The following is a 17027-nucleotide window of genomic DNA, read 5'->3' as shown; positions in this document are numbered from 1 at the left end:
CTTCACCTGTCCTTAGCTTAGTCTTGAACTTGAAATATTTTGTCACTGTCCCCCAGGTTTATGCTGCAGTGGCCTCCTTGGACACAACAAAAGCCCAAATACCAGGATCTCAGGATCATCTTTCCTTTCTCCTCCCCTTTTGCTGGCTCCATGCATCTCCCCTTGGAAATATGAAGAGCCATGGTGGAGGCAGAACAAAGCTACCAGGTTTAATGCATTATCACCCAAGAACCTTTCCTTATCTGCTCTTTGCAGTCTGCCTGTGTTGTCTTGGCACTCTTCAGCCTGTCCAAATATGAACAATATCATCATGACCTCTTTGGAGCATGGGAATCATTTCTACTCCATTTCTCTGGGGAAAAGCTCTTATTACTTAGTGATTATCTATTCTCTTCTGTGTCTCCAAAGCATGGAAACAGCTTTGAGCAAAGCTTAAAAACAAAACCTCCATGCTGCCCATCAACACACTTGGCTTTACTCTTGCAAGGAAACAGCAGCTGCTCTCTAGGGTCTCACTGGGAGCTGAGAAAGGCTTTATTCAGAACAGAATTGTGAGCAGTGTGGGGACAGAACGAAATCCAGTGACTTTGTGCATGCTCAGCTGAGCTGTTTTAGAAATGAAAAGTTGATCAAGCTTCATTCTTGCTCCCTCTAGCTTTTCTTTCTTCTTCTGGAACCCTGGACCTTAAGTAAATGGATGTGATTATGTGTTCCAGTTGATTTATAGTGGCAGAAGTGAACCAAACTGCCCAAGAAGGGTTACAATTGCTGGAATAATAGAATCAAAATATTATCTTGCTCAGGTACCTGCTATCCTTCACTTTGTGGCAGCAGCAATGTGAGTAAGTCTCTGCAGACTACCACATGAGAGAGCCTTCTCTCTCCATGCTTTGCAGATGTAGCACTGTGGAGGTGGCAGGCAGACCCTGGGATGCCTTGTGATGCTGCTGACAACTGTCATGTTTCTTCTGGACAATGCTAATGGCATTGAAAAGTTTTTTTTAATCAGTGGATGGCTATCTTGGTGTCTGCAAGTGAGATGAGCTATCTACCTTCAGTTCTTGGTTGTCCTACAAAAATCCTCATGTACCTGTAAATGGCATGTGCCTCAGTTTCTCTTCTGTGCCACAGAAACTCTCAGTTTCTCTGCTGCAAAAAAGGTGGAATAACACTTCTGTGGAATAGCACTTCTCATACTTTGCTGAAATTCTCTGAAAATGCTTTCAGAGTATGAGATGTGGCTGTGTATTATTATCAGGACTCTCTTTGGCTAAGGATTTTTTGTTTGTTTAATTTTTAAACTTTTTTTTGCCTACAATAGTGGGACTTTCACATGAAATTCCATTCTGGCAAAAGTATTATCTTTGATTTAACTCATCTTGGTGGGGAATAGTTAATCATGATGGAAGGGTCTGTCTGCACTGGGCACTCTTCAAGTATTGGTCATTTGGATGAATGAAGAGCTTACTGAAGCTTGGTACAGCTCTTCCAGCAAGGTAGGGCACATAAATATTGCAGCTGTAGTTTAGGCTGGATGTTAGGAAGAAGTTCTTCATATAAAGAGTGATTGGCCATTGGAATGGGCTGCCCAAGGAGGTGGTGGAGTCACCATCACTGGAGGTGTTTAGGAAGAGGCTGGATGGGGCACTTGGTGCCATGGTTTAGTTAATTAGATGGTGTTGGATGATATGTTGGACTTGATGATCTCAAAGGTATTTTCCAACCTGGTCTATTCTGTTCTGTTCTATTCTATTCTGTTCTATTCTTCCAGTTGTTCCATTTTTCGCTTGAGCTTGGTTTTCTGTAGATTTCTGGCTTGAAGACTAGCTCTTGTGTAGACTCTAATATATAGCAAGAGTTGAACTCAGTTTATCTTTTCTTACAATGTAGGAGTTAATAAGGACTTTTCCCTCTACCTGTCTGCTTATTTTCATGAATTTTATATTATAATATCTTTGAAGTTATCTCTGTACCAAATTGATATATATTCATCAACAGGTTGAAAAAAAAAGAGCAAGATATGCATACATAATGGTGGAGGGTTCATGTGTTCAAATCCTGGTGTATATAAAGGGAAAGAAAACCTCTTTGCATCAGATTACAAAGGAGGGAGTAAGGGTAAATGTCCCTTTGGGGGAAAAGAAATTTGATCCTCAGCACAGATGTCTAGGAAGATGAAGCCAAAGTCTTATCCCAATTCACAAAGCCGTGCTCCATGAAATAGCTGCTGTGCTGTCTGAGCAGTAGGAACCTGTGGTGATTGCTGGAGAGACAGCCAAACAGAACACAACAGGACAGTTTAAAATGCAGTTGATTTACCTATTCCTGTGGCCACATGGGCATCTCCTTGGTGGTACTGAGAAGTTCCCAAACATCTGCTTTTCAAGTTTTTCTACCCAGTCTTGCCCAGCAAGGACAACAGACCTCTCCCTTGAACTCTTAGAAACATAGAATTATTAGGGCTGGAAGGAACCTCAAGGATCATGCAGTTCCAACCCTCCTGCCATGTGCAGGGATACCTCACACTAGATCAGGTTGCTCAGAGCCACAGCCAGCCTGGCCTCAAAAACCTCTGACATGAGTGTATAATATTTTCTGTATCAGTTGGACTTATATCCCCAGTTGGGTAAAAAACTCAGTTAAATGTTGATTTAATACAATTTAACTCCAAACCTTAAAGAAGAGAGACAGAATAATTTGATAAGGCAGCTGGTGATAGAACTACTGTGACCATGATGTTGGCTCATAATGTTGATTTTACAGCAGCAAACCTAAATCAGTTATTAGTTTTTAAAACATACGTGATTGAGCTCCCAGGAATTTACAAAGCTTGTTTTGTTTGATAATGAAATCAGTTTGTTTGATTTTGCCACTTTTAGTACCCTTTCTTGGTGACTGTTTCACAATAGTGTAGCTGACCTGAGAAGCCAAATACCAACTGACAGTACTCTATGACAGGCCATGTATGCTATGGCTGGGTGTTCAGTGCATGCCATATCTGCTTTTGTACCTGGTCCATCAAAACACCTAGTAATCTTATGATCAAAATCCTTCTTTGGTAAAGGTCAGTTTTAATTTGTGGGTCCTCTTTCCTATATGAAATACTTAATAATGATCATAAATAAAATATAATCAGTGCAGACAAAGATGTTATTCAGATTCAGCTATGATCCTCCCCATCACTGATTGTCTTTTACTACTTACTATGGAGCAACTTGGTAAGAAAAGTGTAATCCAGTTATGAACTTTCCCTCCCTTTGCATTTAATATTAAAGTGCACTTCTGTGAGCAATTTGAAGGAATTAATAAAGGCAAGTTTGTGGACATATAGAGCTTCTGCAAAACCTGATGTTCCCAAACTTGAACAAAAGCCTCTAAGGAGCAGACCAGTTTAACTAAAATTCCAGAGTGTAAAAGAGTGTATCAGAGCAGTGGAGCCAGTGGTTAACCAAGGATCTGCTGCACTATTCTATGTAACTATAAAAAATGGCAAATTCTATTTCTCTGAGTGTCCTTTCATGGAAAGAAATGAGGCTGATGAGGCCAAGATGAATCACAAGAAGATTCGGGGACTGACTTCTGACCTTTGGAGCCCTTGGTTAATTCCCAGTACTGCTTACTTCCATAATTCTTTTATATTTGCACAAATGGATTTCTACATGTCCTGTTGATAGATGAGAAGAAATGGCCTGAAATGTTGCCAGGGGAGGTGAAGATTGGATACTAGGAAAAATTTCTTTGCTATAAGAGTGGTTCAGCATTGGAACAAGCAGCCCAGGGAGGTGGTGCAGTCACCATCCCTGAGTTCTTGTGCAAGAAACATGTGGACATGGCACTTTGGGACATGGTTTAATGACCTTGGTGGCCTTAGGTTGACTGTTGGACTCAGTGATGTTAAATGTCTTTTCCAACCAAAACAACTCTATGATTCTGTGTCATTCATGTATTTTCACAATTAAAAGATCCTTTTCCAAACTCCACCAAATCAAAGAAACAGGGCTGTAAGGAAAAACTCTTGTAATACCTGATAGAGGTGGGAACTTCGCATTATTCCAGGCTCATGCATTATTTCAAGGGTAATCACTGCTTTCCTTAGGGTTTTCTTATTTAAAAAAAACTTCTAAGATTTCTAAAAGGATATTATTATGCATCAAGACCTTTCTCAAAGATTCTTTACAGAAAACATTCATAGAGTTGTTATCATTTTCTATTAAACCCTGCTATTAAACTATATTTTTTTTTCTACCCTGGATTGTAAGGAAGCATATATATATATATATATATATATATATATGCACTGCAACCTGTATTGCAGTTCCTGTTGAAAGTATTTATAAATAGAATTAACTAAATCCTGCCTCAATTAGTGGCATATGGTCATGTGTGCTTGTATAGTTGGTATGCATTTGTACACATCATCTGTGTGTGTGAACATCCATTAAGCTCAGCAGATTCTAAAATTTCAGTCTCATGCCTTACGAGTTGTCCATTTGAAAACCAAGAGCAGTGTTCTTATCAGTGAAAAAGAATAAAATAAAACAATTCAAAATAATAACAAGAAATGAAGGCTTCAACAAGATCTCTGCTTAGTGATCAGCAAAGAAATCGTAGGGAGGACAAATCCTTTTACGTTTATTTTACTGCACTCATTGAATATACATATTTGCCTATTATCATCTAATTATAAACCATTAAATCAATTAAACTGCCTTCTCTGGTATTTGCCATCCGGGAAAGTAATCTAGTTAATCTGCAAGCGATAACTTGAGAATACCAATCGTTGCTTGTGCAGAAGACATTCCGTGACTTGAAAAACAGAAGTGTTTCCACAGTTGTTGACCTCACTTTATCACATTAATTCCCCCACTGTTGTGTTTCCACAAGAAAGAGGGTGAGTCCTTCCAGACCTCTGGGAAGGAAGGTATCAGAAGAGAGACTGCGTCTAAGTTTTATTTTTTTTCTGGCTCAAGAAGCTCAGGCTCAGCGCTCAGCTGGTGTCCACCATACCAGTTCCAGCAGCAGTGCTTTCAGCAGGGATTTTGTTCTCTCTGCCTATTTAGATTTTCTGCTGGGTCAAGAAAAACCTTCTGCTATGAGGAGCTGGGGCAGTGTTTCTTCACTACTTATGGTCATGGCAGAGCCAGCTGTATTAGGGGGAAAGTAAACAGAAAAAGCAGCAAAATCCTTACTCTTGGCAAAACTGCAAAACCTGCAAGGACAGGATTAGATCCATGCTAAATAATTCAGGCCTGAGTCCAGCTGTCTCTCATGTCCTGCTTTAGCAGAGTAGATGTTCTTCTCTATTCTTGACATATTGCTTTTAGGTGGTATGTTAATTATGATAAAAGGTTTATGTTGTCAGCAATGAGCAAAACTCCTGCAATTTTTTGATGCTTGGGTTTGAAGCATCGTCAGTCTGCTCATTAGCTCATGTAATTGTCTTCTGCTTTATGGGGGGAAATATTTCTTCAACCACTGATGAATCTATCTCTTTTTTTTTTTTTTTTTTAACCCTGTAGTAGATATCAGTGATTTTTGTGGTGCATGTGTTTCCTATTTTCCTCTTTGCAGAACACCATGAAAAGTGGATACAATAAGTTGTCCACAAGACCTATGTGTAGATAAACTGGCCTGCCTTTCAGAACGGGCAGGGAAAGATTGTGTAATTTAAAGGAAAGTCTGAAGTCACCTGTAAAATCAAATAGATGCAATAATCACCTGCTAAAAGTTCATGTGCTGGTTGTGCCAGTGAATTGTCAGTCACCAGGGACTGGTGGTGGGGTCACATGTAAGAGTGCTCTTTATGTGCTATTTTCTTTTTATAGCTTAAATCAATGAGCTGATTGAGCCAAGCTGAATCGATCCTTCTGAATTTTATTTACAATTATCCTTCAATTGTTAATACAGTAGTCTTCCATAAGAGAACACACTACAGCAATTGTTTCTGAGGCAATATATCTTCAGCTCAGTCTGAATCCTGCTAAATTCAGCATGTTTATAGCAGTATAGCTGTGCTTAAGCCCTTTGCCAAGTGGAGACCTATGAGAGGATTTGCAACTTGATAAAAGATAGCAACAAAGGCTCGTTTTAGTCAAAGGAGGACAGACACACAATGTTCCCTCATTAGTGGAGGGAGAAAGAGCTGCCTGCAGAGGGCAAGGCAGCGAAAGGGTAATTTTCTGATGGGACTTTCATTTGTTATTGGGTGAACCTAAGAAAAATCAGTTATGCCCAAGTTTAGTCTTTTGTGAACACCTTTCTTAGCAGATAGCTTCTCTGTAACAAGCAACCTCACCTCTCTTTCCATAAATACCTGGTCTATTTTGCCAAAGGCCACCTGCAGTCTTGTGTTGATGTGACAACATCTAGGGATGAAAACTGCTTGAGAGAAAAGGAGAGCAAGAAACCATGGGCAAGCATTAAGTCACTGGCCTTTCCAAAAGCCCCCATTGTTCTTGCCACCACAGAAGAAGCTGTTCAGGATGTTTCTGGGAAAGGGTTGCTAATCTTTCCATCACAGATCTCTCTTTATAAACTAATCCTTTATTGATTGAAATGCCAGGCTATCAATATTCTCAAAATGCAAAAATAGATTCTGATCTCATTTATATATAAAATCTGGGTCATGTCCACAGGTCTCTATTCCATAAATATGTGCTGCTGAAGATGAGACACTTGTCTACATTTTCTAGATATACAGGGATGAGAGCCTGAAGAAGTTAATGAATAAACACCTACTACTGAGGAGCCCCAAACTTCTCTGTAAATCTAAATCAGTTTATTCATACATACTATAAATGCAAGAGGCACAACAATATCAAGATATCAGGTATCAAACCCAGAATGCTCCACTTCACAGGGAATGAAATTTCAGGCTAATGAAAATCAGAGACAAACCTTGCCAAGCACCTTGCCAAGTACAACTTGCAAACCAATGACAGCCAAGAATAGACTCAGAAGGCCTAATCACTGCCTTTTTTGTTTTTTTTTTTTTAAAACCATTGTATCTGATGTCTCTCAGCAAAGGTGAAGCCATTCTTTATTTTCACACAGTGTCAAGAGAGATGAGTTTAAAGTACACTTAAATCAAAAGGAGTCCAACGCTCAGTTGGCAAGTCCTAGCAAGGCCCGTTGAAGTCAATGCAGAGGGCAGCTCACACGGGCTAATACCTCTTGGCAAGTGTAAAGCAAATACCAATTTCAGGTCTTTCTATAGGGGAGAAATAAAAGACAATCAACCTCGGTCATAGTCCTGTGGGAAAAAGACAACCTACAAAGGAGTAATTTCCCTTCACTTTCTAGAAAACCAAGAATCCTTCATGGGAATGTGTTAACTGTATTACATTTGATTGAATATTAGTGAAATCTTGCAATAACATAGATATATTTCATTTAGATTTCCTCATACATAATAATTGAAACTACAAAGTCAGGGTTAGGAAAATGCAATTCCTCTCTTTTTTTTTTTTTTTTAATAGTTGAAGTTTCACAGTTTATTTTCATTTTGCATCTGAACAGATGGCAACTTTTGCTCTTATAATTTTTCATCACAAAAGACTGATTGATTCTCTAGCTGTTAGGGCATTTACTTCTTATGGATAAAACTTAAGTTCAAATACTTGCTTTGAATCAAATGGGGCATGTTCTTGAACTTGTGTCTCTTTCTGTGATAACCTCTAAGTGATTTTTTTTTTTTTAATGCTATTGATTTCTTTATTTTTTTCCTGAGCTGGCATCCCATCTCTATTTAAATCTTGTCCTGTAGGCGAGAAACCTTTCTTCAGAAAAGTTTAACTGAATGTTGTCGTATAAAAGTTTCACTAAGATCTTTTCATAGAATCCTAGAATCATTTTGGTCAGAAAAGACCTCTAAGACTGAGTCCAACTGTCGATCTAAGGCTGCCATAGTCATTAAACCATGTCTGGAGGTGCCATGTCCACCTATTTCTCGAATACCTCCAGGCACGATGACCGCACCACCTCACTGGTCAGTCAGTTCCAATGCCTGACCACTTGCTCAGTAAAGAAATTTTTCCTATCCAGTCTAAACCTTTCCTGCCACAATTTCAGGCCACTGAAAGGATTGGAGGATTCTGTTTCACTGAATTGGCATGAACATGTAGATGTCTCTTTCTATTTAATAATATTTAAGAAAAAAAAAAATCAAAACCCTAGCCAGCTCAGTCCCTCTTCTATTTTCCCTATGCCCACAAAATTACAGCTTTCAGTGAAAATTAATATAAACATGAACATGATCTAGGAGGATTTCTGAACAACTAAGTTTCAAGCTGCAATTTGGTCCCATTTCTAAACCAAGGTCTGTAACTCATTAAACTAATTCAGGAGCTGAAAAAAAAATAACAACAAAAGGGAAATGGAAAGAACATAAGCAGGAAAATCTACTTCTGTGACCTTTTCATTTCACTCACTATAGCAGTTTTCTCCCTGCCATTTTTTTTTTTTAATCAAATGAAATATCTGATATTCAAGATTTAGCATTACAGGAATTCTTCTATCTGATGCTTTCACATTTTTTTCCCTGTCCTGCTGACATTATTCTACTATTCATCTACTTTTTCTTTTTTCCCCCAGTCCTTCCTCAATAACTACAAACTTTTCAATTATTATTGTGTAAGTGTGTGCATATAGCGACATTTTCTCAGCTAAATATCAGAAATTCACCTCAGCTCTTCCTTCCCAATACACCAGAGAATTATTAAAATAATTTGCTTTTGCTATATGCTGTCTATTTAATTATTAATCCAATTTCTAGCTTTATTTCTAATCATAAGAACTAGAAAGAAGTTTTTGCTATTTCTAAAAGGAAAGCGGAAAGAAGTGCGGTTTTTTTGTTATTTCTAAAAGGAAACTGAAATTCTTAAGTGGTAATTTTGGTCTTGGGAACAAAATTTATGAGATTTATAAAAATAATAAAGCCAAAGGCAAATAAAAATCCACCAACAATGATAAATCTCTCTACTGAGTTGAGATACCTTGTAAAGCTGCGTGAGTCTTCTCTGAACTATAAGGAATTTCTCAACATGCTCAAGATGTCCCCTTTCACAGAGGAACTGTTTGTCTCCCTGATGCCTTATATATAAATTGTCTAAAATAGGACCTAATATAAAGTCCCATTAGAAAGGCAGCTAGCAAAATTAGTCCCCAGGTCCTGCACCTGATCTGGTTCTACGGTCATGATGCATCACCCTTGCGGAATTTTTGACTGCATTAAAAGTGTCTTTGGTGTCTTTGATGTCTTTGGAGCCAAGCCTTTCCCCTGCAAACCTTGTTACTGATAAAGCAAGAGTTTTTACTTTTACTTTTACTTCCCTGTGTCAGATGCCTCATCTTTCCTCCTTAACCTTTCATCTTCTTTAAATCTCCCCATGCAGACCCATGAAGTGCCATGTGCCATGTGCAGAGCCATCAAGTATCACGTATTTAGCATAAAGTGTCATAATTCTCACATTACTTGCTAGCTTACTTTACGAATACAGATGGCTTCATATAAAAAAGAGGAACCCTGCTAGTGCTTCCCAAAGAATACTGCAAAGTGAATTCAATATACATAAAGCAGCACGGAATCAACACAACATGCTCCTAAATCACATGCTCATATTATGGGACATGAGTAAAATGTAACCACAGGACAGATATTTCTTTGTGAATCCCTCCCAATGAAGCCTCTAGCTTCAATAAATATCTAAGGTTTTGTTTCTTTTTCCCCTTTGGTTTGATTGCTCTCGAACAACATAGCAGCGTTGGTCTTGTCTTTCACTTAGACCATAGGAACATTGTTCTCTGGCTCCAGCTGCACCAGCTGTCTTCAGCTGCCACTTCTAAAAGTCTGTTATTTCGTCTTTTCTGCCAGTTGTGCTGTTTCAGTTTGATTTCTAAGCCTTGTCTGTCAATGTGAGCCACATTAGGATCCATCCATTAGCTACATGCCTTTTTTTTTTTTTGGCCACAAATCTGCGGAGTCAATGCAGTCAATGCACCACTCAGTCAGCAAGGGATGGTTGGGACATAGTATTCTACAGCTTTTGTGATACCACAAAGGAAATAAAAGAGGAAAGTGGTTAAGAATTAACTCATTTTGGGGTTGTGACTGAATTTGTTCTGATGCTGTGCTGAATATCATTGCTTAACTCCACCTCTTTCCTATTCACTACTGCAACCAACTGCAATAAACAGTGGAGGGTTTGAATTGTGATAGCATGGGCTGGAAACCAGAACAGGGTGGGGTGCAAGAGAGAAAAGTAAGGTCTACATCTCTTATCAAATCTAGGCTGCTACCCTATGATGTTTTTAGAGCTTCATCAGCAAGACAAATTGGGCAGATGAAGCTGTGATTACTGTTTCTTACATTGGCTGTCTGAGACCCCTCACTGGAAAGCACTAGATATGTTTATCCTGTTTTAAACCTATGGGAAGAAGTTTTCCCCAGCACAAAAATGTGGAAAAAAGTATTTATAATGTACTCCCCTGCTTTTTTGAGTCCTTTGGGACATGGCCTGCTTTCCATGCCTGTGATGCTACCTTAGACTTTGGATGTTGAAATAAAGACTGCATGTTGGATGCTGGCATAGTCAGTTCGAATGATTGATCAAGCTTATTTGCCTCCTGCTTAGAAACCTATCAAAAATGCCAAGAATTAAACTATGGGATTAGGAAGCCTGCCATTTCTAAGATTTGTGGCACTAGCAATCAACTTAATGCCTTGGCGGGGAACAGGTTGTGCATGGATTCACTCGTGTGGCTTCTCTAATTGTTTGTCAGGGAAAGGATTGCCTCAAATCCTTGTGAAAAACAGAGTATCACAGTGGACCTTCAGATTCAATCTGTGCCAAGCTTGAGAACACTTTAACTGATTATTGGATGTTTCTGATGCTTATGCTGTTGTACAAAGATCAGTTCACTAGGTTGTCATACCACGTTTGTGACACTTGTTTGATTGCAATTTTTGGGACTCGTTTTCAGAGGCAGCAGGGCAAAGAAGGGCAAGGTGAGGAAATGGTGGATTTAGGTTGTCAGACACCTGCCACTTATATGATTCACAGCATCTCTGAGGACAAGTGTTCTCTGCCTTCAGGGCTATTGCAAGGTGGAAATAAATGATTATAAAATTAGTTGAAACTGTGGAGTGGAATAGACAATGTCTGATTATATATATTTGCATCCATTCTGTCTTGAATTGACACCTGTTACTTTCTCTAGTCAAAGGAAAATCTGAAGAACAAGTTGGGGAGAGGGCTTGGGGTAACTGAGGGGGGAAAATCAGATCAAAGTGAGGTGTAAGTGGACTTTAATAAACTATTTCAGTGAAAACCACAATAGTAAAGTTTGTCTGGTGATATATGTGCCAGACCTCCCTGTCCATAACTGTAGATACATGAATCAATTTCTATTAATTTAATCTCTTTCTTGCAGAAAATTGAACAACAGCTACAGTGACAGAAAGAGTCAAAATGAAACAAGCTACAAAGAAGGCCAGAACAAATGTCTCCCAAACTGAGTGTCACTGTGAGTTTTTCTTCCTTCTTGGCTACACTGTGTGTATTTTTCTCCCTGTTTTCTGCTCTGATTAAGAACATTTTCATCTTCTGTGATGCTAGGAGTGTGTGGGTCTGTACAAAAGCATGCACACAAATGTATACTAAAGCTTCATCTCTGTTCAGCAGTGCTGGCAATTTACCATCAGTCTTGTTTCTGTATAACACAGAGAGAGAGAGAGAGAGGGGATGTATCTTCTCAGCAATCCAGGGCATATGCTTTCAATGATCAAACTGAAAGAAAGGCAAAGAGGTGAAAAATCTGCCCCCCCCCCCCCCCAAAAAAAAAACCAAACCCAACCAAACCCCCAAAAAACCCCAAGTAGAATTTCAATCCAATATATGGACATTTAATACTCTCACTAAGCTACAGCATCACAGCAAAGTTTCCTGTCATCATGAAAGGAGGTTATAGTGAAGTGGGAGTCATTCTCTTCTCCCTAGTAACAAGCTGTAAGATGAGAGGAAATGATCTCAGGTTGCATCAGGGAAGGTTTAAGTTGGATATCAGGAATTTTTTTTTTACTTACAGAGTGGTCAGGCATTGGAACAAGTTGCTCAGTGAGGTGGTGGAGTTGCCATCCCTAGAGGTGTTCAAAAACCGTGTAGACACAGCACATGGTTTAGTGGGCATGGTGGTGTCGGACTTGATGATCTTAGATATCTTTTCCAACCTTAATGATTCTATGATTCTATGTCTAGAATCACCTGAAATGGACATGTACTAAAGCATTGCAAATACTGACTTTACTGCATGCCTCATTCATCCTCTGATATTCATGACAAGTGGGACCTCAAGAATGAGTGTTTTGCAGTTTCACTTTGTGGGGTGCTCGTCCTGGTCTTGGAGGTCAGTGCATAAACTATGAAAAAGAACCAGGTTTGTCTGGAAAACACTCCTAAATGTCTGCTTTTAGAGTGCTCACCTATGAAGCAGGAAACCAATTTCCCCCCTCTCTCCCATCTCCCAAGGGAGTACCTTCCCAATGTTATCATTTAATTACTTGCCTCTTAGACACAGCTGATTAGGAAGATACTAGATTATTTAGAATAAAATTCCAGACTGCCTAGAGCTTCCTGTATGTGTTCCTTTCAAAAGACTAGCATTTGTGATTGCTAAGGGCACAATTATACATCCAGGAAGAAAGAGGACAACCTAACCTGCAAGGCATGGAAGAACACTGGAAAGTACATACTTGGCACAGTAGATGAACCTCTCACCACTCATTTATCCTTCCCAGGTCTGCAGTGCTAACTGGAAAACAGTGCTAATGAGAACTTGGGTGCACAGAAAAGAGTCCTGTGACAAGAAGTTGATGTTATTTTCCAAGCCTTAGCCATTTGTGGCAATGAGGACACCAGCCCTGGAAGTGACCCGCACATAGGATCTGCAGTCTGGCTATAACTCTGACCAGTGACCAAATTAAAGAAAAGGAGGTAAGAAAACCAAAGAATATACAGGAAAATGCTTTGATCACAATGTACAATTCTTTTTGCAAAGATAAATGCTGGATGGTAAAGAGTGTTTTAACCTAGCAGGGAAGCCTTGCAAGAAGGAGCAGAGGAGCAGCAGGCAGTGACAGCCAGGCAAACGCTAATAGCTGGCATGTTTTTAACAGTGGAGGTTATTACTCAGTGCAACAAACAAGCAAGTGAAGCTGCATGTTCTCTATCTTCTAGCATTGTCAAATCAAGTCAGAACATTTTTTGAGGAAAACATGATTTTGTAAGAGAAAAACACAAACCAGATGAAGTTAGGGAAAGAAAAAATAAGCAGAGCTAAAAAAAGATGCAGAGAAGGACAATTCACACTGCAGATGGAAAGAAGCAGCTGCTTTATGGAGAGAGAATATCAAGTTGGGGACTCTTCAGTTTGGAGAAAAAGGCTGAGGGGGATATGCTCAAGGTTATTAAGGTAAGACTGGTGGGAGATAAGATTAATTTAATCCACCAACTAAGGAAAATTTCCTGAAATTATAGGACACTGATCTAAACCAGAACAAAATCAAAGTACATATGCATATATATGTATAGATGTGTGTGTATATATATATATATATATGTATGCATTTAAATGGAGTAGCAATGAACCTTTGGAGTTTTGCTCTAACAACGATTGAGGGGACTGAAAATATAAAAATATCATGACCAAAAATGATGTAAAGGAATAGCTGGGAGTGTAGTAAATAGGCATGAGTTATATCCTTTACAATCTCTAATGAAATAGCTGTGGAAGTTGTGAGACTACAGGAGGATAGGGCTTCTGACAGTGGCCAGGTTTGTGTGTCCTGAAATATCATCTCCTTTTAATGCAGATTATTGGTCTAGCCAGAGCCAACCTAGCGGAATATGTTTTACATTCACACGTTCTTAGCTGCAGCACAACTTAATAATTGGAGACCTGACCTATTTCTACATGTGGTCAGAAGATGTTATGCCTCATGAAGTGTTGGCTGTTGGCCAGCTCAGGAGACTGAGGCTGCAGCAGACTACCTGCCTCCTGAAGTTGTGCCGTTGGGTTTTGTGCAGGGAGAAATTATGTCAGTGCTGAGACAGACTGTGTCCATTCAGACCAGGAGTGGGAGTCCTAATCTTCTACTGCTGTCTGAATTTGGCAGACAACTCTGCTCATGGTCTTTATCACATAAAGTAGATCTTATAAAAGCAGCAGTGCATCTTGTGTCAGCAGTAGAGCACAATGGTATCCATCCTCAGATGTTTTCCTCTTGTGCATCTGTCTCATGTAGAGAAGTGTTATGGGTTGACTGAGCCAAAAAGAACTCACCTGGAAGAGTATCCCTCAATTGAATGAGGAATTCAGGAGACTATAAGAGATAAAAGGAGGGGGACAAGCAGCCCAAAGTTCTATGAGGGACCATGCTCTCACTTCAGATGCCAAAATATCTTGCTAATACCTCATGGTTTTTTGCAACTTGTGTCAGGGAAGCCTTCTTGCCTTCTTGCTAACATATAAAATATTTGTTCTCATGTGAATGATTAAGGATTCCTTCTGATTTTAATCTCTATAGAACTGAGGAATGGAGAGCTTTATATTATATTGGTGTCATGTATTTAAATTGTATTTCTGCTTTCCTCAAATAAAATCCCAAACCAAAATAACAACAACAAAAAGTAAAAAAAAGACTACAAGATCATTCTAGCAACACACTTCTATTATCATATTAACTATGCAAGGAGAGGGCAGTGTTTTAGGTGTCCATATCCCTGCCAAAGGAGTCTTTCTCTCCATTTTGTCTATAGAATTTCAAGAACTCTTTGCTAACAACTTGCTTGCAAGCATCTAAAATAACTTGGTTTTATCTTCAAAGTCCATCAGGATTCACTGATGTTGTACTAGCACGATAACACGTGGCTGAGATTGTTTTCTTTTGTCTACCACAGCACCATCATGTCACATTTTGTTTCACATTAAACCACTGAGATGAAAAAAAAAAATTCTTGTGGATTAGCACAGGACTTAGCCCTAGGAAATGCTGGTTCAATTCCCATCTCAGTAGCTTATGCAGAAAACTGATCACATGTGTCTTGTTCTGTCTGGAATCAAATTCACTGGCAGAAGGGGAATGAAATCTGCAGGTCTTATTTCTCTATTTGTATAATGAAATGGTCATGATATCCTGCTCCCTTGGGGAGTCTGAGGATTATTCACCCTAACACCCAGGATATTGTGATTTTTCCCTGTTGAGCATTATATAAAAATGCAGAGGGGAAGACTAATCATACGTGAGTCAAACAAGTAGCAAATGGATTACATGAGAGTAATTCCATGTGCAGCATAGTCTAATAAAATTAACATTTGAGTGATGACAAATAGAGAACCTTTGGGGATGAGAGTCTTGGTACGAAGAAAATAGTGATTTCTAAGTGGTGAGAAATAAAGCAAAATGAGCTCTATTTTTCTCCCTGCCCCACGGTCTTACGATCAAGATTTTGTTTTCAGGTGCTGAATACTAAGTGATGTGGACAGAAAGAAAATCCATCTGTCTCAGTGCCAGGTTTCATTAAATGTTGGCCATGGAAGTAAATGGAGGCATAAAGAAGGCAGACTGGTAAATTAAATACAAACTACTGAATAAGGGAAATGACATTTTATCATAGGCAACATCACAAGAGGTAGTTTCCTCTCTGGAGTGGTAATGAGAACACTGACATCTTGACTTTGGATGGTTCTGTGAGTACAAGGCTCCCACAAACTGACTTAGAGCAGGAAGGAGAGATTTCCTGGAGTCAGAGGTCAACCACTGCACCTGATTTGTGACGGCTGGCTGTGAAAATGGCTGTGCAGAGATAATTAACAGAATCAACATGAACTCTCTCTCTCCCAAACTCTACAAGATCAGATGCTGCTTAGAAATGCAGAATTCAATTCTGTCAGAAGCTGAAGTCATCAGAAATTGATTTTGTTGCATATTTAAAGGAATGCCTTCTGGAATCTTGCAGGGAACGGACAGTTTGTCAAGAAAACGTCAGTCCATGTCTCCTTTTAGACATAAACACAGGGCAAGAGAGGGCTTCATTTCAGTCAGTGATCAAACAGCCAAGCCACTGGCTAATCTGTGTGTGTATCAAGGTTTACCTTCCAGAAAATAAATCCATGAAACAGATAAATCTTCCCAATTTCCATGTTTCATTAAAACATAACAATCTGAAAGAAAAACAAACAAACCAACCCCAAAGAAATCGGTGTTTCTATCCAAGCAGAACTGATCAGGCAGTTCCAGGAATTCCTAGGGAAGGCATAGGACTATGTTACCCTGTATCCTGCACAGCTCTTGCATAGTTACCTTCATCCTAGTTATACGATCTTAACTTCATCTAAGTTCAAACAACTTTGTCTTGCAGCAGCTGTGGCTTGAGTTTTGTGGAAGAGACTATGAGAACTGGTCTGGCTTTGTGAGTCATGGCACTTTCCCTAAACAAATTCAGGCATTTGCTCAGTGATGATGCTACTGCAGCTTACTTGCTCTTCATTGAGTACAGATGGAGGCCAGGTTGCCTTTTTTTTTTTCATATGTAGTCTCCTTTGCTGGAGGTAGTAATGGTTAGACCTATCACTCCTGAGGCATAGATAACTGCAAGTCATCTGTGTCTTTAAGAATCTCCTCTTCTGACTGCATAGCTTTAAATGTGCTAAGGGGCTCCAGCAAGTCTAGGCTCCCTGCTGAGACATCTCTTTTTGAGCACAGAAGGAAAAATGCACTAGCTGATGAAAAGATATCAACAATAAAGTGAAAGGTAAAATAATTTCAGCTCTACTGCAACATATCCAAGCTGTCTGGAATACTTGACTCTGATTGTGTGTGTATACTCAGTGATGTATTTACTTTGATCAAGATATTATGGCAAAAATTTACACTGATAAAATGTGCATCTGTTAATGAAATCACCTGGGCCACTGACTGGAGAAATTACAACTAGGTAGTTCAGGTATTCCCTGTTTTGTGTTCTGCCTCC

This window comes from Dryobates pubescens, chromosome 14 (genome assembly GCF_014839835.1).
Source record: "Dryobates pubescens isolate bDryPub1 chromosome 14, bDryPub1.pri, whole genome shotgun sequence".
Lineage (NCBI taxonomy): Eukaryota > Metazoa > Chordata > Aves > Piciformes > Picidae > Dryobates > Dryobates pubescens.
Note: the sequence above shows the minus strand (reverse complement) of the source record.